General features: G+C 37.1%; 1 long non-coding RNA gene across 1 annotated transcript; it reads right to left on the bottom strand.

The window, feature by feature from the left end:
* Positions 1-240: 240 nt before the first annotated feature.
* LOC121990158 lies at positions 241-2,241 on the bottom strand. Its single transcript, XR_006114486.1, has 4 exons — positions 2,202-2,241; positions 1,951-2,105; positions 668-739; positions 241-382 (listed from the first exon to the last, which is right to left on the bottom strand). It is a non-coding gene; the product is annotated as an uncharacterized LOC121990158 (long non-coding RNA).
* Between the last annotated feature and the right edge of the window lie 21,556 nt (positions 2,242-23,797).

Here is a 23,797-nt window from a genome sequence, read left to right as displayed (position 1 = left end):
AGAAATAACTTCTAATTCCAAATGTATTATACAATTAATATTAAAATAAATAAATATTTACATTATCCAAACAAATTTGATCGGATAATAAATTTGATCAATTATAATCAAACTATAAAGACTAAATTTTCCTAGATATAAATAATTTATATATTCCATTTCTCGAATCATTTCCGAATCATCTCCTTAAGATTTTCTTCCCTCTGCCTACTTTCTGTAATAACAAATTTTTTTTCCCTTTCAATAATTTGTTCCTCCATCCTCGAGCTAATAGCATCCATGCCTTCAATTTCTTCTTTTTGCTCTCCCCGTCTTCGAATTTCATGAGATAAATTGCTTCTCTTGTACAGATTAATGAGCCAACCAATTTTGTTGAGAAAATCTAACAAATCAAAATATGAAACAAGTAAGTCTTACAATATCAGAATTTTTAATACAAAATAAATTAAAATTGTACAAAAGCCATAATCAGTATTAATGATCACCCACTAATTAGTCCATAGTTGTCAATGCTAAAGAATTAACAAGGGAGTTTGGATTTTGGATTCTAAGACTAAGATTTGAAATAGCAAAGCAAGTATAAAATCAAACCTAACGAATCAAATACAATGTAAGAATTGAGAGCTAAGTTTAACCTAACTACAAAATACAAGTATATTATGCTTACTTGGAATTCAGCTGAGCTATTGTGAATCCTGCACATAACAAAATAAAAGCTGCCCACTAAATTTCACTTAACCTGAAACAAAGAATTATCATAGTTAAGTAACAATCATTGAATTTTTCATACATAGTTAAGTAACAACTACAAAGCAAATTTGGAACTTGAAGCAAAGGTATAACTAACTTTGATTACTTGAGAACAATAGTTACTACAAACTATTCGATTACTTGAAGCTACATAACCAAATACCAATGGAGTCCTCCATGTCCAAAAAAATAATCTTCTATTATTCAACAATCCCATCCAAATCAAGAACTGAGTTTGATTGTTTCAATCAAGAATTAAGAAAACCAAAGAAGCTTCATATGAGGTCAGGACAAGAGGTACACATATGATAGGTGAAAGTGCTTATCCAATCAAAAATACGTCCTGATTGTTAGGCAATGATTACCCTACCATTTTTCAAGTAAAACAATCCTTCTAATGACACATTGATTGAATAACATCTTCTCTGTATGAATTGAAAATGAAACTGCATTGGCCAATACTAAAGATAGCCACCACCCAAGGATGTACAGATGACCACTTATTACCACTCCCATCATTATCTTTGCAAACTCACTCAGAACTATACTTATGCTAATTCAGAGTATCTCTGTGATACATTTTTTCACATATTCAACTGTTTGGTAGAAGATTGGTTGAATATGTGCAATGGTGACTTTTTAAGAACTAGAATGCATTAGTCTCATTAGATGACATTTGTATTCATATCATCTCACAGCTATGTCAAGGTGATACTGTCAAAAAAAAATCAATAGATGCTTAAACAAAACTAACTTCTCCAGAAAAAATCCCTAAGAGCAACTAAATTGTATAGCCAAAAGGGAAGCAAAGCTGAAAGCAAGAATGACGTTCTACGACATATAGCATACCCATAATCATTTTTACATTGACACCAAGATTCAATGCCCTACGAATTGTTTCTATGAATTGTTTTTACACTGTTATGTCTCAGGGGATCAAAAAGTGGCATGAGACCAATGAATTTCCATGGGCCTCCTGGACTCTATTTTCTTCCATCTAAACTTTCTATATAGAATTACAATTAAAACCACGGAGCAAAGGTATATAAGTTGCAAAGTAATCTTATTTAGTGCACAACTACATAACAAATTTGGAACTTGAAGCAAAGGTATAACTGACTTTGATCAAGGGTGTAAGAAATTTATATGCTGTGAATAACGATGAAAAGACCCAAAGCATGTCTCAACTACTCCATTCACCTTCCCATCGATATCAATTTTCCACAATGCTGTGAGATCCCGCTGCACCACAATATCATCATCCAAGAACACAAAAACAGTACACAAAAAACAATCAGTCTTACTTTCCATGGATTACTCTCACATCCAACAGGTCAATCCTATTGATACCAAACCTAGAAATCAATCAACCATATCCATGGATTACTCTCACATCCAACAGGTAGAGCAATTAAGAATGTGAAATCTTAGAAATTAGGAACACAACTTACCCAATTCCATTGCACTCCATTGTTAGTTTGCGATCGAAGCAACCCTACTGCCGGAAATCACGGGTAATACTTACTGCTTCCCACACCATCACCCAAATCCAAGAAATCTATCAACTAACCATATAATGAAATCCAAAATCAGTTCATAGGCTTACCCCAATTTAGTCTTCAATCACTGGTAGAAATCTTCATGTCGGACTAAGCAAGGAGATCAAACACTATCCCCAAAGGTAAGGGACTAATCGGAGTGGATCTGCTGGCGCGACACAATCAGAGATGACGTCGGCGCCCATGGGAACAGATCAGTCGCGAATGAATCCAAGCAATCGCTGGATCATGGGAACACGCACCCAATGTCACCGTGAGGGAGAGGCCGCAGATGGAAGATCGGGAACAAGGTACTGGATAGGCAGCGCTCAAGTGGCGCTCAGGTGACGCTCAGGCGACACTCAGCAGCTTGGAACGATCCGCTGGACTCGATCCCAGTGATGGTAGCTAGGGCTCGAGATGGGAAAAGGAGTTAGAGATGGGAAGTGGCAACGAACAAGAATGGCGGCGTCAATGGCTGGTAGCTATTGGCGCCGGTATCTCACAGACAAGGTGCCACGACGACGCGTGAAGGTGAGATCGCGGTGGAAGAAACCTCTCCGTCGGCGATCTAGGGCAGAGAAACAAGAGAGAGGAAGGGAGAAGAGGGCGTCGGTGGAGCACGCGGAAGGAAAGACTGCTGCCCGGCGATGAGCTCGTGGAGAACGGCGTGGTGGTGTGGACCAACGCCGGTGATGAAGGGGTTGGAGGAGCAAAATTGGAGAAAGGAACGACGGATCGGGGAAAAATGAGAAGGAATCGGGAAAAATCGATTAAATACGTAGGTTTAGTTTAATCAAACCCAAATAGTTATATGATGACATTATCAAAATTTATCACCATAAATAGTCTAAAATAATATTTTAATATTTAAAATAATCTCTTTTGATATATGTCATTAAAAATTATTTATAATGATATTTAAAATTAAGATTATTCCCCAATTAAATCTTATTATTTATTTATTATTATTATTATTATTTTATTACCGTAATTTACAATAAAAGTGCATAATTATTAATAAAAATCAATAAAATTAACAAGAATTCAGGGACTGTAGGGTGGACGACCTCACAGTCGCATGAGGGGGCTAATTGAAAAGGTCACGAATCTTGCGACCTTGAGAAGCAACTATAGATAACCTCAAGTGGTTGCGACCGACCTCACAACTACGACCGACCTCGTAGTTGCGAACGACCTTGCAGCCGTATGAGATGGCCACCAAGCACGAGAAAAAAAAAAAATCAAAGGCGGGAGAAAAAGAATTCGTACCTGCTCTGATAAAGCCAAAGCCAAATTAGGACAAGGAGAAAGGGTTAGAAAATCTAATTCTTATCTATTTTTGTTTATAAAAAGTTATATGTAATTTCATATTAAATTTGGTTTAAATTCTTTCTTAAAGTTTTTTCATATATTATATTTTATCAAAGTGAACATATTTATAATTTCGTGTCTCTGATTTTATATAAATATAAAATAGATTTTATTTTCGTTTAAAATTTTCATTAAATGTTTAAACAGTCACAAATTCCGTTTATAATCCATATTTATTTTTTAATTAAATTTATACATAGCTTCGTATCAAAATTTGTTTTATATTTCTTTTCAAATATTATATTTCATTAAAGTTAAACAAATTAATTATTATGTAATTGTATCTGATTTATATAAATTCAAAATAGATTTTATTTTTGTTTTAACTTTTAATTAATTTTTAAACTAAATTTGTCACAGAAATTATACCGTCTCAAATTTTATAATTCATATTTATTTTTGTTTATAAAAATTTATATGCAATTTGGTTTTAGATTATGTCTTATTTTAAAAAATATATATATAATTTACTAAAATGAAACGGATTAATAATTCCGTATAAAATCTGTCTTTGATTATATAAATCTGAAACAGATTTTATTTCCGTTTTAACTTTTAATTAATTTATAAACAAAATTTGTCACCGAAATTATACAGTCTCAAATTCTGTTTATAATTCATATTTATTTTTGTTTATAAAAATTTATATGTAATTTTGTTTCAAATTTGTTTTAAATTATGTCTTAATTTTTTAAAAAATATATATTATTTACTAAAATGAAACGGATTAATAATTCCGTATTAAATCTGTCTCTGATTTATATAAATCTAAAACAGATTTTATTTTCGTTTTAAAAATCCATTTCTGAAGCCCTATTTTTTTGTAGTGTATTTGAGATGTTAAGATGTGATAACATGATGAATGAGTGATTAGCTATCTTAGATTAGATTTTCAGATGTGATTAAAGGTTGATAAATCGTGCATGTTTGATCCATGATGCTAGTAGTTGATGAAATTAAACTAGATTGGATAATTGGCGTAGACAAAGGAAGTTGTTTTAAGAATTGATTGGTGGATAAAAGAGGAACTTATCATTTAGTTAGATTTGGATTATTAGGTGGAATTAAACGGTTATCTAATTGAATTAGAATTGAGTTTTAGGTTTAGCTAGTTGTTGTATATGTAATTAGCTAAATATATTATGTGATCGCAGGACTTGGATTTGAGATGTGCGTCTCGACGTGGGATTAGTTTTTCATGATCGACAGATAAAGGCGGGTATTTATTGCTTTATCTCTTTAGTATTTTGATCCTAGTGCATGAGCTTTATGTTCAGATAGTTGCTGTATCTATCTTGACTCCACTCTTATTTTTCCTGCGTTTGATACTTCCACTCAATCTTTGAGCTACTCGTTTCTATATCTATACAGTTTCTCGTTGCTATCGATGATATTTAGCAGATACTATATTACTAGGTATCAGATACCAGATACCAGATGCCAGACATTAGATATTAGGTATTGGATATATAGACACCTGATACCATGTTTACATGCTTTGATTGATGTTTGTTTACACACCTTACTGAGCATGCTGGCTTCATGTAGCATACCTGTTTCTGTTTATATATATATGATGACTGTTGCATTGTTCGCATCATGTCATTGCATGCATTGCCGACGATCCTGTCTCCCTTGTGGTTGAGGCGGTTATTGGCCAGGGCCGCACGCTAGGCCACTAATGGGTAGTGGTAGCTTGGAGCGTGCCGCATGTCCTATCATGCCCCCCACTCGCACACTCATGGGTAGTGTCTGCTGGAGTCGCGGGCAGCAGGGACCCCGTCGCAGACGTAGCTATTCAGCTGCTATGCAACTGTCCCCTCGGCCACTCGAGAGTAGTGGTAGCTGGAGTGGTGTACAGTCTGTCATTGTCCCGACCTCTCGTCCATACTGGGGTCATGGACTTGAGGGGTGGGCGGGAGTGACCATCCGTTCATACGTTGTTGTTATTATATCTGCTGGTTGTTTACTTATGCTGTTGTTGCTTATCTATGCTGCTGTTACTAGCTTATACTGTTGTTGTTTATTTATGCTGTTATGCTTACATAGGTTGGATTTATACCTGTGATATGTGTTTAGACACTAACTTACTTACTGTTGACATGTATATACCTTACACGATACCATGTAGTTATGAGCAGTACTGTAGCAGGACTTTGCTACACTTTACCTTTTACTACTAGCCTAGGATATGGTTTCAAGTATGGACACTTATTATGATATCACTGTAGTATATGCTATTTTTCATACGAGACTGTATACCTTTGCATCTCTAGTTCTTTATTATACTCATGCACTATCTGTCTATTACCCGCTGAGTCTTTATACTCACCACCCCGTATATTGGTAATTTCGCCAGGTAGTAGGTAAAGGATTTATGGAGTCGCCTAGAGAGCCTGTCTGCCAGTCCCACGTCACATTCGAGGACGACCTTACGATTTGGGTATTTCTTACGCTATTTGTATTTTTGGGTTTTATACTTGTTTATGTATTTGTGTTCTCTTGTATTTGGTTTGATATTATTGTGTCAAGCCGAGCCGGCTCGCAGTTAGTTGCTTTATATTTTGTGATCATTGTTTGTGATTTCCGCTGTGTTGATTTTAGTATAGCCGTGTGGGCTGATTAATATATTTATATAACTGCGTGGTAGTGTTTATTTCTGTTCCAGCCGAGTGGGCTGATTATATAACTGCGTGGTTGTGTAAATATATTCCAGCTGTATATGGCTGATGTATTTTGTATGTATGTATGTCTCAGATTGTCACCCATACAGGGGAGATACTGCCGAAATTTTTCGGTAAGGACTCCTCTGGGGCGTGACAATTTATTGGTATCAGAGCCTCAGGTTTTACGAGGCCTATTTTCGTTTGGTTTTTCGTGATTTGGTTTCTCGATGTGACTTTTCGGGTTTTGGGACTAGGCAGCGACAGGATTCTCCAAGCTATAGGAGGTATGTTTGCATATTGTTAGCTTACATTTCTGTTAGTGCATGCATAGTTGTTATGTTAGTTACGTTATGTATTAGTTTTGTGGCAGGCGATCTCCCTATCGGTCAACTAAATGTATGCTCTTCCTTCTTTGTCGAGATCCAATCTTCATGTCATTAATTGCATTTATTGTTCGATCGACTGATCACCTTAATCAGTTAGCCAATACCTGAAATTTTCTTCTTCACTACTATCTGAGTCTACCACTGTGTATATCAAAATAGATTTGGTCGACCGATCCCTAGGTTTGGTCGATCGATCCGCCTGACTTCCAAGTCTACTCTATGCAATATGAACCCTGTCACATCAACTAGGTTTGTTCAACTGAACTTCCTATTTGGTTGATCGATCCCATAATTTTTTACAAAAAAAAGTTAGTTTCACAGTTTAAAAATATCACGACAACACAAAGTTAGCACAAAGACATGATGCATGAGTAAGAATGGAGAGTAAAATCTATCTCGATCTCAACTTGGGAACCTCCCAGTTTCTTTAGTTGGATCAACAACCTAGGATTTGTCCCTTCTCGGGACATGACATCCCCATCGCTTCACTTCAGTTGCTTATCTCAACCTACCTACAAAACATCGGGTCCTCCAGACCTGTTTGGACTTCACATTACCATCAAATCAGCTCACCAGGGCTTCACCTCCATATCAAGTCCTTCATACCTATTGAGTCCATCTACTAAGTGTCAGGTCCTCGACCGACCTGGACTTTCCTTCCTGGCTTACATGATCTTTTATGACTTCCCTGTTTAACCATGACTAGCTCTTTCCTAATTGAGTAAACAACCAGTACACTTAGTCAATTCATCAAATCACAACAAGACTTAATTTGAATCTTTGACAACATAAAAACATAAGTTCAATTCTGGTGCACCCTGGACCAACAGATACTTATTTAATACATAATGATAATTAAAATAAAGCACTTTAAATTAATATAATTGAAGAGTATAAGGAAGCTTACCAATCTTTTTTACTACAATATTACTTAAGGGACATTCATTGGCATGAGTAATGCATGCCTGCAATAATTCAACTCATATTGGAGGGTGTCCCTTTTTCATTTTCCTAAAAATATAATTGGTTACTAGTGTCTACATTTAAATGTTGGTGCAAATGTGATTCACCCCTTCCCCCTCCTCCCTCACATGTGCAAACTATCCTACAAAATACATAAAACATTATAATACAAATAAAAAGAATTATCAATTTGTGTTGCACCTAAGCAAAAGATATCCTTCCAATTGCCTGATTCATTATTTTTTGCTTTCTAGTAGCTTTATTTTTCATTCCTTTGCTAATATGTTAAATTACAATTAATTAAGACATAAAATAAAAGTCTACGTAACATTTGAATCAAATTATATTTTAAATAAAAAATATTATCTATCTTTGATTTTTCTATATTTCAAATACCAACTAATCTCATATATTGTTCTACTTGAGCTATTTCATCTTTCTGTTGTAAAAAATTTGAATTGGCAACTCAAGATCCTAGTACTTATTTTTTAGCTCAGACTTCTAGTTTCCCCCCTTTTTTTGCTATTGAGTGTAGCATCCAATTTTCTATTCCTATAGGAAGGTCATAATATTTATACAAATTATCATTACATAAATTGAAAGTCTTAAACACTAAAATTATGCAAAAGAAAATTAGTTACCTTTATAACATTTAACATGTCTTTCTTTTAGCATCTTATACCAATCTTGCACATCAATTGGATAATATTTACCATTTCTTGCCAAAGAACCCAAAAAATTAGTAAAGTTATTTCTTTTTGTTCCAATAGGATGTCCCATATCATCACATGAAATTTTAACGTGTTGTAGTTGTAGGATCGAACTCGACACTAGTGGGGGTGAATAGCATTATGAATTTTATAAGTAGATAATAACAAAAATAATTGAATCAATAGAGTAGCACAGTGAAAATAAAAATTACTTAAACTAGTTCAATCAAGTATAGTAAAGGATTGTAAGCATGTAAGGGCTTAACTGAATAATTGAGCATGCAAGTAGTTGATCAACCAAATTAGAAATGTAGACACACACATGAAGTATAAAAAAAATGATTCTTATTTCTAATTTTCAAATTTCCAAAAGACCTTTGATAGTGGGAAAACTAAACAAAAAAAGATTCTAAAATGCTAAGCACAAATACAAAAATATGGTAACACAAAACAAAATGATAATGTTACTCAAGTGTTGCTGATCAGAAATAATGCGCGAGTTGCAGCGTGTCATTGTTGTAGCATAGAAGTCACAAGGGCACTAGAACATGAGCAGAAATGAAGAGATTGAGAGTGAATTAGTGATTTTCAAGCCCTACCTTAAAGCTCTTTTAATAGCCCTTCTCTAGTCGCCTGAAGCCTCCCTAGTCTCTTGGATAGGTGTTGATGTGGTTGCAACTTTTAGCTATTAGATAATATTAATGAAGCTCTCCGGTCACCTAGAAGCCCTCTGATTGTATAGAGAGGGGTCAATCCTAATCCTAAGCTAACTTGCTCAGATTGCTAATAACACCATCTCCCGATTGCTTGAAAACTACTCTAGTCGTCAGTATCTGCAGGTCACCCCAACCCAATATGGTTTCTTGGACCCTCTGAATTCCTTCATCAAGAGTTATCACTAGCTAGTCACCTCAAACTTCCTCCAGTCACCTAGAACCATTGAACATTACTTCCCTTTAATTGTTACACATAATGAGTATAATAGAAAATGTAAATTTACTCGCACTTACTTTGGGTCTAGACATTCAGCCCCCAGCTAACTTATCTAGACTGAGTTGCCATGCTATAACTCCTAACTAATTCCACTTGGACTTGATTGCCAAGCTTCATCTCTCAACTTACGCCACTTGGTCTTATTCATCAAGTTTCAGCTCCTACCTTACTCTACTTAGACTTATCCTCCAAACTTCAGCTCCTAGCTTACTGTACTTGGATTTATCTACCAAGCTTCATTTCCTAGGTTACTCCACTTGTTCTTTATCTGCCAAGCCTTCAGCTCCCAGCTGGATCTGCCTGAGTTGATTCACCTTGTAACGACCCGGCCCTTTGGCCTCTTGGGCGGCTCTTGCGGCGGCCCAACTAGCAGCCCTTATGTCGTCAGCCCATTTGGCGACCTCTCATGTCGTCGACCGACGACCCTTGGCCGTGTCGTTACTCACTAGGACTTTTCACCCCTGGCAGTGGATTTTTGCCTTCCCCAGGATTCGAACTCTAGACCTCCATGCTTAAGTACTAGAGTTTATGAATCCTAGTAGCCAAGTGAGCGCACTCACTTGGCTACTAGGATTCATAAACTCTAGTACTTAAGCCTGGAGGTCTAGAGTTCGAATCCTGGGGAAGGCAAAAATCCACTGCCAGGGGTGAAAAGTCCTAGTGAGTAACGACACGGCCAAGGGTCGTCGGTCGACGACATGAGAGGTCGCCAAATGGGTCGACGACATAAGGGCCTCCAGTTGGGCCGCCACAAGGGCCGCCCAAGAGGCCAAAGGGTCGGGTCGTTACACACCTAGCACCTAGCTAAGACTTTCTTACTTGTGTCAACCAAGACTTAGCTCATACCTAACAGGAAATCAAGTCTTCAGTTGCCTAGTTCCACTAGAACTTAATCACTGTGACTCACAACTAGGACTTTACCACTTGTCAAGTAACCTTCAGCTGTACACTTCACACAAATTGCTAGATCACAACTAACCTAACTTTAACCTTAGTTTTACATCAAAACTTTGGGTTAAATATTGTGCTCCCAACATCAATATTAGTGTGCTAGGTCAACCCTAAATTTTTTTTCATAAATGTATGACCTCTTTTTTTTCCTCTTAGTATTATGAAGTTCACTTTCACTATTTGTATACACATAAGAAATATATAAGACAAAATAAAAATAATAAAATAAATTATTACATTCTTCATTTTTGTTACCTTTTTTAGATTCTTCTTTCATATCATCATTTTGTTCTAGAACTAAAGATATGTTTTCAACATATGGGATATTAATTTGCACATCAACATGTAGTTGATTTGAAGCTACATATCTTTGGTTATCCAAGGTATCTTGTATATTTTTCCATTTTATTAAAACATACAAATAAAAATCAAACAGAAACAGTTATTAAATTTATGATGCATAAAATGAGATATTACCTTATCAATTGAATGTTGATTTGTGTGATTTGTACTCATAGTTGATGGTTGTGTATTTACCTCAAGTTGAAGTTTAAAATGAGATTTCCTATTAATTTGATGCTTAGGAACTATTCCTATGACAAACAATAGTTAGTTATAAATTGTAGGTCCAGTCAACCTCCAATGTTTTGATGTTGACAATATACCTCAATTTGGTCAAATTTAACCAAGGGTTAATCCAAATAGAACTTCATGTTTTAAAGTGAAAAGTCTATTTAGGACTAGATGACTAGTAAGGCATGTTAGAATTTGAGGGATATCCTAAGGTCGCCTTATGATTTTTTTCTATTTATTTGATAAGTATAGATTCACTATTTGAGTACATATTATATGTTTGATTGTCTTAAACTCATTTACTGAATATTCATAATATAATTCATAGCATGAGAGAATTTGTGATTGGATCGCAACTAGTGATTATCTCTACATGTGCAATTATGAATATATTAAAATTTTCCTAGTCATCAAATTGATGCATTCAGACATCATCAATTTTATAAGACTAGCACGGGTTATACTCCTTAGTTCGGCCAAGCAGCTGTTTTCTCACTTGCTGGAGACATTGGGATGTCGAGAGTTAAATGCAGATATTGGTTATGGTAACTAGTTCATTGGAGTGACTCACTGTAAGACTTTATATGGTTCTCTACATATATATAGATATGTCTGTAAAGTTCTTACTACAGCACGAGTGAAAGTTTCCTTCGACTTGAGGTATACAAGTCATCTTGGTCATGGACACTTATACTTTGACATCTTAATCAAGCATCTCATTGAGGTGTGGACCTGGGATGATTGGGTATAAGTTGAAGGGTCTGAAGGTATTTGGATAACTCATAGAGGATTCACCACTCCTTGCGAGGAGACGTATACCCTATGACCACTCGTTAGGATTATTACTCAAAGTCTTTGGCCAAAGCATCACATGTTAAGAGTGCGAGACTCTTGTACACATGTATGAGTAATTTGAATCTGTAGAATGAGGAAGTATTACTTGGGCTAGGTGTGACATAGTCAGCCTAGTGGGGAAAAGACACATAGACCATATCCTAAACCATGTGGGTATAAGACGAGTGAAAGGAACGAGTCACGACTCACTATAGTTGTTGAAGGGTTTAGAATTAATTCTAAGATCAACTATAATTTTTTTCCTAATTGGGGATCATGATGTACTACTAGGTGTCACTCATGATCTTTCTATAATTAAGTAGTTAATTAAGGATGGCCAAGATAAACCAGGAACATATTGAGTCACACGCACTAATGAGTCTCTAAAAGATGTAAAACAAGTTAAAGAATAAGATTCTTAGATCAAGAGATAAATGCTTGGTTGGGCCATAGATAAGATAAATATGGAAATATTTGTCGCAATGGAAGAGTGGATGTGCCACATATCTCTTATGGAAGAGTTGGACCATATTTGGTTTAATCATGAATTAGTCATGAACAAAACATTGCCACTATGAATTAGTCATGAACCAACTTGATTTAGTTGTGAACCAAACCAAGGGGTTAATGGGCTAATTTTTTAGTTAAGGGATAATGGGTTGGATTTGGGCTTTCTAATCCAACTCATTAATGGGGCCTATATATTAAAATGGTTGAGAGAAAATTATACACATGAGAGCATTAATTAGATTGTAAGATTTTTGAAAAACCTTAACCCAATTTCTCTTCTCCTCTCCCACTCCCCTCTCTTTGCCACCGCCAACAAGGGGAAGCCCTTTCCCTTGTTGTCGTGACCACCACAAGGAAGAAATATCTTCCTTGTGTGCTTCTCTTCCTCTTCCTCTTAATCCCTCTTCTTCGCTCATGGATAGTAACTTCCAAAGGAGAGGCTTGTACTCAAGGAGTTGTTTTGAGCGTGGATACAAATATAGGTGAGGTTCGACAATGTCACTACGGTTGATGACCTTCTTGTTACAAGTTATTCGTAAGGTACACCTAGCGTAAATTTATTTTCCGTAAAAATTTAATTATGAGATCATGTTTGGTATGTTGTATCCATGTATGCATGTGGTGCATGTAATATAATAATTTAAGAATTATTATTGTTTTATTTTCTGCTGCACATGTTTACGAAACATGTTTTAGCACACACCGCATTAGGTATTTCACAATAAGGCAAGTCCTAACTGGAGGTTAGGCAAGGGAAACTCATAACTGGAGGTTAGACATGTGAGAAGTCTACCGAGTGACTAGTCCTAACAGGAGGTTAGACAAGGGTATGTCCAAGCAGATTAAGGGTGTCTGAATGCTTGGCAAGAGAAAGTTCTAACTGGAGGTTTGGCATGTGAGAAGTCTGCTAAGTGACTAGTGCTAACTTGAGGTTAGGTAAAGAAGTCTTGTTTAGAGGGATTGGACAAGAAGTCTTGGAAGATTGAGAATATCGAGCAAGAATTCCTAGGGGTCAAGGACACCTAGTAGGAAGTCTAGATAGGTTGAGGATTGTAGGTCTAACGGAAAGCCATAAGGGTCAAGATTAAGCTTAAAGGATCGAGAAGAAACGATTGGGGGGGGGGGTGAATATCGCTTGTTAAAACTTTTTCTTTTTGTATCGATTCGTAAAACAAGAATAAAAGTGGCAGTGGAATATAAAAGCAAAAATAATATAGATAAGTCAGATGATTACTTGGTTCGGAGCCTATGCCTTCTCCTACTTCAAGACCCGCAATCCTTGTTCATACCGATGGGTAATCCACTATAACTCTTCTTTCTGAAATCCTTCAAAAAGAAGCAATGTGTACAATATTAAGAATGTAATATAGTAACACATGACTATCTTTTGGAAATTAAAATAATGCGAGCTTTAACTAAAGTTATACTGACACTAGGTAAAAGAAGAAGCTCAGTCAGTAGTTCTGGATGGTGCAGCTTGCTTGTGAAGATGAAGCATAGAATAGTAGAATGAATAGGAGCTTCGCACACCTTTGACTTGAAAATTGATGCCTTGCCTCAAACCTCAAGATTTGCTTATATAAGTCTTTTTCGATCGACTAATAACCCGTTCAAATGATTGATACATTCGGTCAATTAGACCTCCTATCGATCGACTGAACTGCTTTACTTCCTTCTTCACCGAGATATGATCTTTGTGCAATTATGAGCAATTAATGTTTGGTTGCCTAATCCCCTTGATCAGTCAATCGATCAGTGTAGTTTTCCTATTCACCAATATTCTCCATCAATCCGCCTTTAATTACCTTTAATGTTCGGTCAACCGATCCCTGGGTTTGGTCGACTGATCAGACTAGCTTCCAACTTTACTTCTGATTGATTTGATCTATACCATGTCAAGGTGGTTCAGTCGATTGATCCATAGGTTCGATAGACTGATCATCCAACTTACGAACTTTGCTTTCAAACTGATCTCTACTTTATATCAACCTGGTTCGGTCGACTGATCCTTGGGTTCGGTCGACCAATCTGGCTGGTTCTTGCAAAATAGTGTTAAACAAAATAGTCCTACAAAACAAAATTATTACAATAATATAAAATGCATGAGTAGTAAATGATAGTAAAACTGTCTTGATATTAACTTGGAAATCTTTTCGATTTCTTCAGTTAGATCAATGACCTAGGGTTTATTCCTTTTTGGAACACGACCTCACTATCACTCTTCTATACTTGCTTAACTCAACCTACCTGCCAAACATTGGTCCTCCAAACCTGTTTGGAATTTGTTGCTTAGCATCATATCGGCTCAGCAAAACTTCCTCTAGATCTTCGGTCCTCCAGACCTATCAAGCTTCCCTACCAAGTGTCAGGTTCTCTCAACCACTTGGTCTTCTGCTTGGCTTCCATGATCTGCAAAGACTTTCCTGGTCGAGTAAACATCCTACACACTTAGTTAACTTGTTAGATCACAACAAGACTTAACTTGAACCTTTGACAACATCAAAACACAGGTTCGATTCTGGTGCACCCTGCACCAACAGTCTCTCCCTTTTTTATGTTTGGCAACCAAGATTCACAATTAAATTTATAACATATGCAAAGATAAGTAAATAAGTATTTTTAACTTAACTCTCTTCCTGAGTCTAATAACTCCCCCGAACTCACCATCTCTCCTCCTTTGACACACATCAAAAATAGTGAAAATATAAACAATAAGTTTGAGTTATTCTAAAATTTAAGTATTGGAGTTAAACAAATTTGGAGATAAAAGATGTATGAAAAAGTGGTTTGGAAAGTGTTAGGTTTAAAAAGTTAATCAAGACCTCAATTGAATAGACTTTGAAAATATTAAGTAAATATATTAAGACTTTTTAAACCAAGAGTTAGGTTTAAAATTTTGTTGTTTTGAAAACAAATTGTTTTATAAAGAGAATTTTGAAACCAAGATGTGAAAAAATATTTTAAATAAAGAAGTCTGAAAACATAAGTGTAGAATATTAAATTTAAAAATTTAAGTTTAAAAACAAGAAATTTTTTGAAAAAGACAGTAAACAACTTTTGAAATATTTCAAAATGAAACAAATATTAGCTAAAATTTAAAATTTTGAAAATGTAGAATCTGAAAAAGGTTTGTGAAGATAAATTTTAAAAATGTTTGAAAAATTTGTAAAGATAAATTTAACATAAGTGTAAAAATGATATAGTTTAAAGATTTTTTTTGAAAAAAAAACTTTTAAAAAATGTGAAGAAGAGATGTTGGAAATATTAAATTTTGAAAATCCAAAAAATTGATTTGTAAAGAGGTTAAAAAATTAATTTAGAATTTTCTTAGTTTGAAATAATTTCAAAAATGATATGTATGCTTCCCTTTAAATTGAAAATTACTTAAAAGTCCAAGCATTTTTTAAAAACTAACAAAAAAATATCCTTATAATAAAATGTCCAACCTTTATACTTAGCTTACTACCAAAAGATAGTAGTTGCTGAATTATATTGGTTAATTTGAGCTTTTGGTTCTAATTAGTTTTTTACTAGCTAGATTACTCAAATTAATCAACGTATTTTATTTAAAGCTCAGATTTATTGTGATGCATTAACATAAATATCTAAAATCTTAGGATAAGTCCTAAGCATCTCATACCTTTCTATGTTTCAAAATACACAAGCAAGGTATCCTACTGTGCTTGTGAGATGATGGCTACTAAACCTATAGGAGTATGTAAGTCTACAGGAAATCCTAGGCTACTCCATAAAGAAAAAATATTTTGAAAGCTATTTTGAAAACAAATTTTGAAAGGAAAATTTGAAAATAAAATTTGAAAACTAATAGGTAATATGTCTCTAAAAAGTATGTAAGAAAAACTAGTCTATAAGACATACTTATAAATTGCATAAAAGATAGAAAGGAATGCATTAAGAACCAAGCAAACAACTAAAGTATCCAGTTATGCCATCATAACACAAATGTATCAAAATAAGCAACAAGTTCTAAATGTCACTCATTCTGGTCATCATCAGTAGCATGAAAGTAATCAAACATCCTACGTTGCTCCTTCTAAAAAGCATAAGCTCGATCAATCATCTCCTGACGAAGATTTGTAAGCTATCCTTGGAGAGAGTTGTACTGATCAGTCATCTTAGTTTCTAAGGAGTTGAACCGTCCAAAAATGTTGTCTTAAAGATGATTAAAAGTCGGTGGAGGAGGTGTGGAAGAGTTGCCTTGAGCAACATAGAAAAGGGGTGTCAAGGCAAATCTTGGATCAAAAGACGACTAATGTTGCACCTCAACTGCAATTGACTCATCCTCAGCTATGGCCTCCTTGGCTAGAGGTGAGATGTATCATGGATGGGTTTGCTTATACACTAGTCCCTTTGCACTAGTCCTAATCCCAAGCAAAGACAATTGTGTAATCCCAACTAAATCAAAATCAGATAGCATGCTGATAGTTGCCAAAAACACCATGAGTCAATTGCTAGCGGTCGAAAATGTCGCTGCGCCTAGCGGTGGTACGCCAGCAGGCACCGAAGATCGAGAAAAGAGGTAAAAATGAGGGAAGATGATTACCTGGAGAAAACGATGTTGGAGAGAAACACGCGCGTGGGAGAGGAAGGAAGGGCACCCATGCCCTAATAATTTTGAGATTCTTGATAGAATCCTATTTTCTTTGAGTACTTGGATTAGTTTATCATCATATTCGTTGATGATATTCTGATATATTCCCAGTCTGAGGAGGAACACAAGCAACACCTTCACGTAGTTTTGGAGACGCTATGGTGAGAACACCTTTATATAAAGTTTAGTAAATGCGTGTTCTACCTATATTTTATGAGATTTCTAAGACACAATTTTTCCAGCAGGGGTGTATAAGTGGATCTACAGAAGATAAGGGTTGTCACTAGTTGGGAGCAACTGAAGTCGGTATAGGAGATTCATAGTTTCTTGGGTTTAGCCTAATATTACCGAGATTCGTTGAGGGTTTCTCCAGCTTAGCTCTGTCGTTGACTCGACTAACCAGAAAGGAAGAGAAATTCCACTAGATAGAGTCATGTGACTAGTTTTTAGGAACTCAAGCGAAGGCTCGTTACTACACCAATATTGGTACTTCCCTCTAGCGTGGATGGTTTCGTACTCTTCATAGACGCATCATTGTAGGGGTTAGGTGCAGTACTCATGTAGCATGAGCGTGTGGTGGCATATGCTTCTTGTTAGCTAAAAGATCATGAGAGGAATTGTCCAGTTCATGATCTAGAGATAACAACTATCATTTTCGTACTGAAAATTTAGCGACATCATTTACATGGGATCACCTTTGAGATTTACACGGATCATAAGAGCCTTAAGTATTTGTTTACCTAGAAGGAATTGAATCTTAGACAAAGAAGATGGATCAAATTCTTAAAGGATTATAACTACACTATTAATTATCACCCAGGGAAACCCAATGTAATGGTTGATGCATTGAGTAGGAAATCTCAAGGGGTTTTCATTTGTCACCAGGTGATGGTTACTGAATTGATTCAGAGTTTTCCCAAGTTTGGATTAGTGGAGTGGGCACGAACAGAGAGAGGTATTTTAGCAACCATGGTTGCAAAGTCACCCATGGTTGAGCAAATTAAAGTGGCTCAAGCTTCTGATCAGCATCTACAGTTTTTGTGTAGCAGGGTTATTTCAAGATAGCGGACTGAGTTTTCTTGTGATGGGAATGAGTTTCTTTATTTTCATAGAAGATTGTGTGTTTCAAAGTTGCACTTGATGTTGGGGGACTTGCTACAGGAAGCACACCGATCTAAATTTGTGATCCATCCAGGAGGTACTCACATGTATAGGGACTTGAAGTGATTCTTTTGGTGGAAAGGTATGAAGAAAGACATTGTGGACTATGTGGCACAATGTTTAGTATGTCAGCAAGTGAAAGCTAAGCATTAGAGGCTAGCTGGATTACTCCAGAAGATACAAATACAGGAATGGACATAGGAGTATATCATGATGGATTTTATGGTGGGGCTACCACGGACACAGAAAGGACATGATGTGATTTGGGTAATCGTTGATCGGTTAACCAAATTTACACACTTTTTACTAATCCATAGAATAGAATCATTGGATCGATTAGTAGAGTTATACTGCAGAGAGATCATCAAAATACATGGTATTCCTCTGAGTATTATATCAGATAGGGATCCACGATTTACTTCCCAATTTTAAAAAAGTCTCCAGCAAGCCATAAGTACAGAGCTCCATTTTGTTGGGACTGAAATGTAGCTAGAGGGGGGGGGGGTGAATAGCTCAGCGCGATCTCATGCTCGTCGTTGCTTGTTTCTTTTGGTGAAATACAGAGGAAAATATAAAGAAACAACACTCAACGCTAACACAAGGGATTTACTTGGTATCCACCTCAAGAAGAGGTGACTAATCCAAGGATCCACACACTCACGCACCCTCCACTATGTAAACACTCCTTTTCGATAACTACCGAAGGCGAAGAAGCCCTACAATACTCTCAATACAACAAGAAATAAAGAGAAACAATTATAAGGGAAAGCTTACACGGTTTACACAATAAACCCTAACCCTACCTTCTTCTTCTTGCTATAGATTCACCTCTTGACTTGGAAATACCTCCAAGAACCTTCAAGATCTAGCGTGAGAGTGACTATGGAGAAGCTCTGTGGTCGCTGTTGTCACTGGAGAGGAAAGCCGAGAGATCTACTGTAGAGAAATGCTCGCCAACAGCTAAATACGACGTCAATAGTCGAATCCCAATCGATTGGATTGCTCCCAATCGATTGGGGAGGCTTTGGATTGATCGGCCGATCGATCCAGAGCGCCTTTGATCGATCCAGGGCTTATCATGCAAAATCGCAGCTCTTAATCGATCAGCCGATCGATTGGAGGCTCCTAATCGATCGGTCGATCGATTGGGAGGCTTTCTATGCGATCGGGAATTCTTCCCAATCAATCGGATGATCGATCAGGGAAGCCTTTGTCGCTGGGACTCACTCAATCGATCAGCTGATCGATAGGGCATGAGGCAATCGATCAGCTGATTGATCCAGCTCCTTGTTTTTGCCCAAAACCAAGTCCAAAGTCCCCTAAACCAACATCTGGTCAACCATGACCTGTTGGTACATCATGCCTAGCATCCGGTCACCCTCGACCTGCTAAGACTCTCTCACCAAGTGTCCGGTCAATCCCTTTGACCCACTTGGACTTTTCTCCTCGTGCCAAGTGTCTAGTCCTCCATGACCCACTTGGACTTCCACTAGATGTCTGTGTTGGTGCAGGAAGCATCCGACGATCGAACCTTAATTTTGATAATGGCAAAGGATTCAAAGTTAAGTTAGTGTGTGATCTAACATGTTTGAATGAGTGTTTCAGGAAAGTCCTAGCTGTGGTTAGGCAGGTGAAAAATCCTAGGGGGCGGTAACCCTAGGTGGAGAAAAACCCTAAGGGGCGGTAACCTTAGGTCCTAGGGGGCGGTAACCCCAGGTGGAGAAAAACCCTAAGGGGCGGTAACCTTAGGTCCTAGGGGGTGGTAACCCTAGGTGAAAAGTCCAGTCGGTCTGGAGGACCGGACTGGCATCAGGTAATCTCTCCTGAGGGGAGTAGGTGAGGGCGCGTTCCCCGTAGAGGGAACAGTAGGCGTCGGGTCGACCTAGGGTTTCCGGTTGGAAATCTGAAGTCAGACTCGGATAGTCCGAAGACTGTCAGTTATTACTTACTGTGTTTTATCAGATTCTAACACTGTCTTGCATGGTATTTTGCTCGGACTAACCTTTGTTTGCAGGTGAGGAACCTGCTGGAAGAAGGTGGTCCGGGCGCCCGGGAGGGATCCGGGCGCCCGGAACAGGTCCGGGCGCCCGGGACCAACTTTTATCCCCTGCGCGACTTCGCCATGTGGAGCATCCTGGTTGGTTGGCCACGTCACACTCCAGGCGCCCGAAAAGGATCCAGGCGCCCTGAACCTCATATAAAAGGAGGGTTGAGGTGCAGCTTCAAAGACAACTATTCGACAAGCTTTCCTTCTGCTGTGTGCTGCTCAAGAAACGACTCTAAAGTGTTGTTACAGTCGCCGACGACCTAAAGCTTCAGTTATTATTTTGTTGTCGGTATTGTTTCAATTCCAGTTGTACTTATTTCCTTGTACTTATTCACGATATTATAGTTGTTGCCCACCGAAAGCGATCAAGGATCGAGGGCCTTCGAGTAGGAGTCGCCTTAGGCTCCGAACGAAGTAATTCCCTGTGTCTCTGTGTTTGACTGTCTTTATTCCGCTGCTTATTACTCTATTAGTTTCACGACGATATACGGATTTCGAAAAACGAAATAGCCATGAGCGCTATTCACCCCCCCTCTAGCGCTTTCGATCCATCAATTGGTATCAGAGCGGGGACATTTTGAATAAGTGCAACCACCATTTAAAATAATTTTTTGTGGTATTTTTTTATTTTCGGAGTCGATTAGAATTTAGCCTCATAGCTATATTCTAATTCTTTTTCCCTCGAATCGGTTTTTCTCGGAATTGGTGCAACACCACCCGAGTTCGTGATCCTTTTTTTTTTTTTCTTTCCTTCCGCACTACTAAGCCAGGACCAAGTCCTGGGACATTTTTTTGTGGTTGTTTTTTCGCTTTAGGTAAAACTGAAATGGCTCTTCAAGAAGGCTACAGTACTGCCCGCCCTCCGCTATTCACCGGAGAAGACTTCGGGTACTGGAAGGGTCGGATGGAGGCATATCTCCAGACTCACTTTGGAGTCTGGATGATTGTCAAAACCGGATTCAAACTGCCAACTGACACCACCGGCAAACCACTACCGTACGAGGACTGGGATGCATCCTTAATCAAGAAAGTGGAAGCTAATGCCAAGGCAACCTGCACCCTCCAGTGTGGCCTATCAAAAGAAGAACTCAACCGCATCGGCCCCTTCAACAGCGCCAAAGAATTGTGGGAGAAGCTAATTGAACTTCACGAAGGGACATCCGACACCAAAGTAAGTAAAAGAGACTTAATTTTAATAAATTATTTAACATCAAATTGCAGGAAGGTGAAACAGCTGCACAACTCCATGCCCGGATTCAAGATCTGCTCAATGGACTTCATGCGATTGGACAGAAGGTAGACAACCGGGACATAATAAGGTATTCTCTAAACGCCTTTCCAAGGAACACCTTGCGGGCATCCATGGTAGATGCCTACAAGGTCTCCAAGGACTTATCCACCATTAAATTAGATGAACTGTTTGCAGAATTCGAACTTCACGAACAGACTAATGCACGCCCGACCAAGAAAGGGTTGGCTTTGGTTGCAGGAACAGGGAGATCGCGCGAATCAAGAATCAAGCGGAGAACCGAACCTGAATCAGAAGAAGAACCAGATTCAGAAGACGACGATGAACTTACAATCGAGATAGTCAACTTAGTTAAGAAGCTCTGCAAAAGAAGGGCTTCAACAAAAAAGATCTCAGAAAGGCCATCCAGTCTAAAGAAGCCCAACCAAGCTCGAAGGTTAAATTCGAAGTGACCTGCTATGGGTGTAATCAGAAGGGTCACATCAAGGCAAATTACCCGAACCAGAAGGATTCAAAGAAACCCAAAAGAAAGAAGGCATTGAAGGCAACATGGGACGAGTCCTCTTCCGAGGAATCCGACGACGAAGAACAAGAACAGACGAACTTTCTTGCCTTGACAGCCCGGGACTTCACCGACGGATCCGGAAGTGAGGACGAATCGGAAGCCGAGTCCGAGAGAAGCCACGGATCCGCATCCGTTTCCGAAGGGCCGGACCCATCTGTAAGTAAAAGTCGTTTATATAGTTTAATTAATTATTTAATGCATAAAGTAGCTAAGTCCAAGATTCGAATCAAAGCGCTTCTGAAGGAAGTAACACTCCTTAAAGAAACGCCAAACAACGAATCCTTAACTGATCAAGTTCAGACTGGAACCTCAACTCAATTTCAAAAACTTGAGGAAGAGAATTCCAATCTGAAAAGTCAGGTAAAGGATTTAAAAACTACCCTACAACGATTTTCCTTCGGATCCAAGAATCTTGACTTGATTCTTGGAACACAAAGGGCAATCTACAATCGAACTGGACTAGGATATAAAAAGAAATATAAATCTTACCTATCCTTAATAAACAAACCAAATAGAAAAGTGGTCCAAGCATGGGTTGCCAAATCCAACCTGATCAATCAAGTTGGACTTGGACATTATTGGGTTCCTAAGGATCAAATACATTACCTCAATAAACCTTATCGAGGCTATGATCCAGGGGGAGCTAAAACAATAAAAATTCAAAATTAATCTAAAAACTCAAATTAAAAAATTCGAAATTAATCTAAAACTCAAATTTAAAAAATTCGAAATTAATCCAAAACTCAAATTTAAAAATTCGAAATTAATCCAAAACTCAAATTTAAAAGTTTGAAATTAATCCAAAACTCAAATTTAAAAATTCGAAATTAATCTAAACTCAAATTTAAAAAGTTTGAAATTAATCTAAAAACTCAAATTTAAAAAATCGAAATTAATCTAAAAATTAAAAATTAAAAAATTCGAAATTAATCTAAAACTTAAAGATTAAAAAAAAATCAAAATTAATCTAAAACTCAAGTTCGGAATTAAAAATTAAAAATTCAAAATTAATTCAAAACTCAAGTTCGGAATTAAAAATTCAAAATTCAAAATTAATTCAAAACTCAAAATTCGTAATTAAAATTTAAAATTCAAAAATCAAATAGATGGAGGGTCCAGAATAGCTGGCAACTCCGAAATCTATTTACCCGACAGGGTAACCGAACTTAATCTACCCGAAATGGGTAAACAAGAGTAGATCACCCGGACGGGTAAATAGGGATAGATTAAAAGGGTTAAATTTTAACTTGAAGCACAGTACTGGTGAAATTTTTTGGATGATAGTACGTTAGGAAAACTTGGGCATCGCATGTCTAGGAAGATATGGCTTCGACCTGGTGCATTTGGCCAAGTGGAACTAACCGAAGCTACCCTTAAATGGATCATAACTAGTTAGACCAAGGTTTAGTATTAAAGCTCAATGGGTAGGACTATTTGGGAAACCTTGAAGGCATGGTTACTTTAATGAGCTCCTTGTGACTCACCATAGCCCAGAAGTTTATCCAAAGAACGCTTACTTGTTGGACCCAAAGCTTAACCCGAATCTAACATAAAGTTAAACAAAATCCTATAAATTGAACAAATTCATCTCACAGAAAAATAGGATCCCCTGATTGAAAACATACATCGGGTGAGATGATTAAGCAAATTTTAAATCTTACTTAAGTTAAGTTAAACATTTTCAAAATTAACTTAAACAATTTCAAAATTTGAATTAATAATTCTCAATTAAACATCAAATCACCAAATAAACTCAGATTAGGTAAGATGCTAAATTAGGGACCTACTTCAATCAAACTGTCTTTTGATCCATCAACTACTTTATGTGTAGGAATTGGATCAATGGATGTTGGACAGTGGATGCTTCAGACATATGACTGGAGATAGGTTGAAGTTCTCTAAGCTAAAACTAAAG

This window comes from Zingiber officinale, chromosome 6B, assembly GCF_018446385.1.
Source record: "Zingiber officinale cultivar Zhangliang chromosome 6B, Zo_v1.1, whole genome shotgun sequence".
Lineage (NCBI taxonomy): Eukaryota > Viridiplantae > Streptophyta > Magnoliopsida > Zingiberales > Zingiberaceae > Zingiber > Zingiber officinale.
Note: the sequence above shows the minus strand (reverse complement) of the source record. Positions and strands in the feature narration are given on the sequence as shown.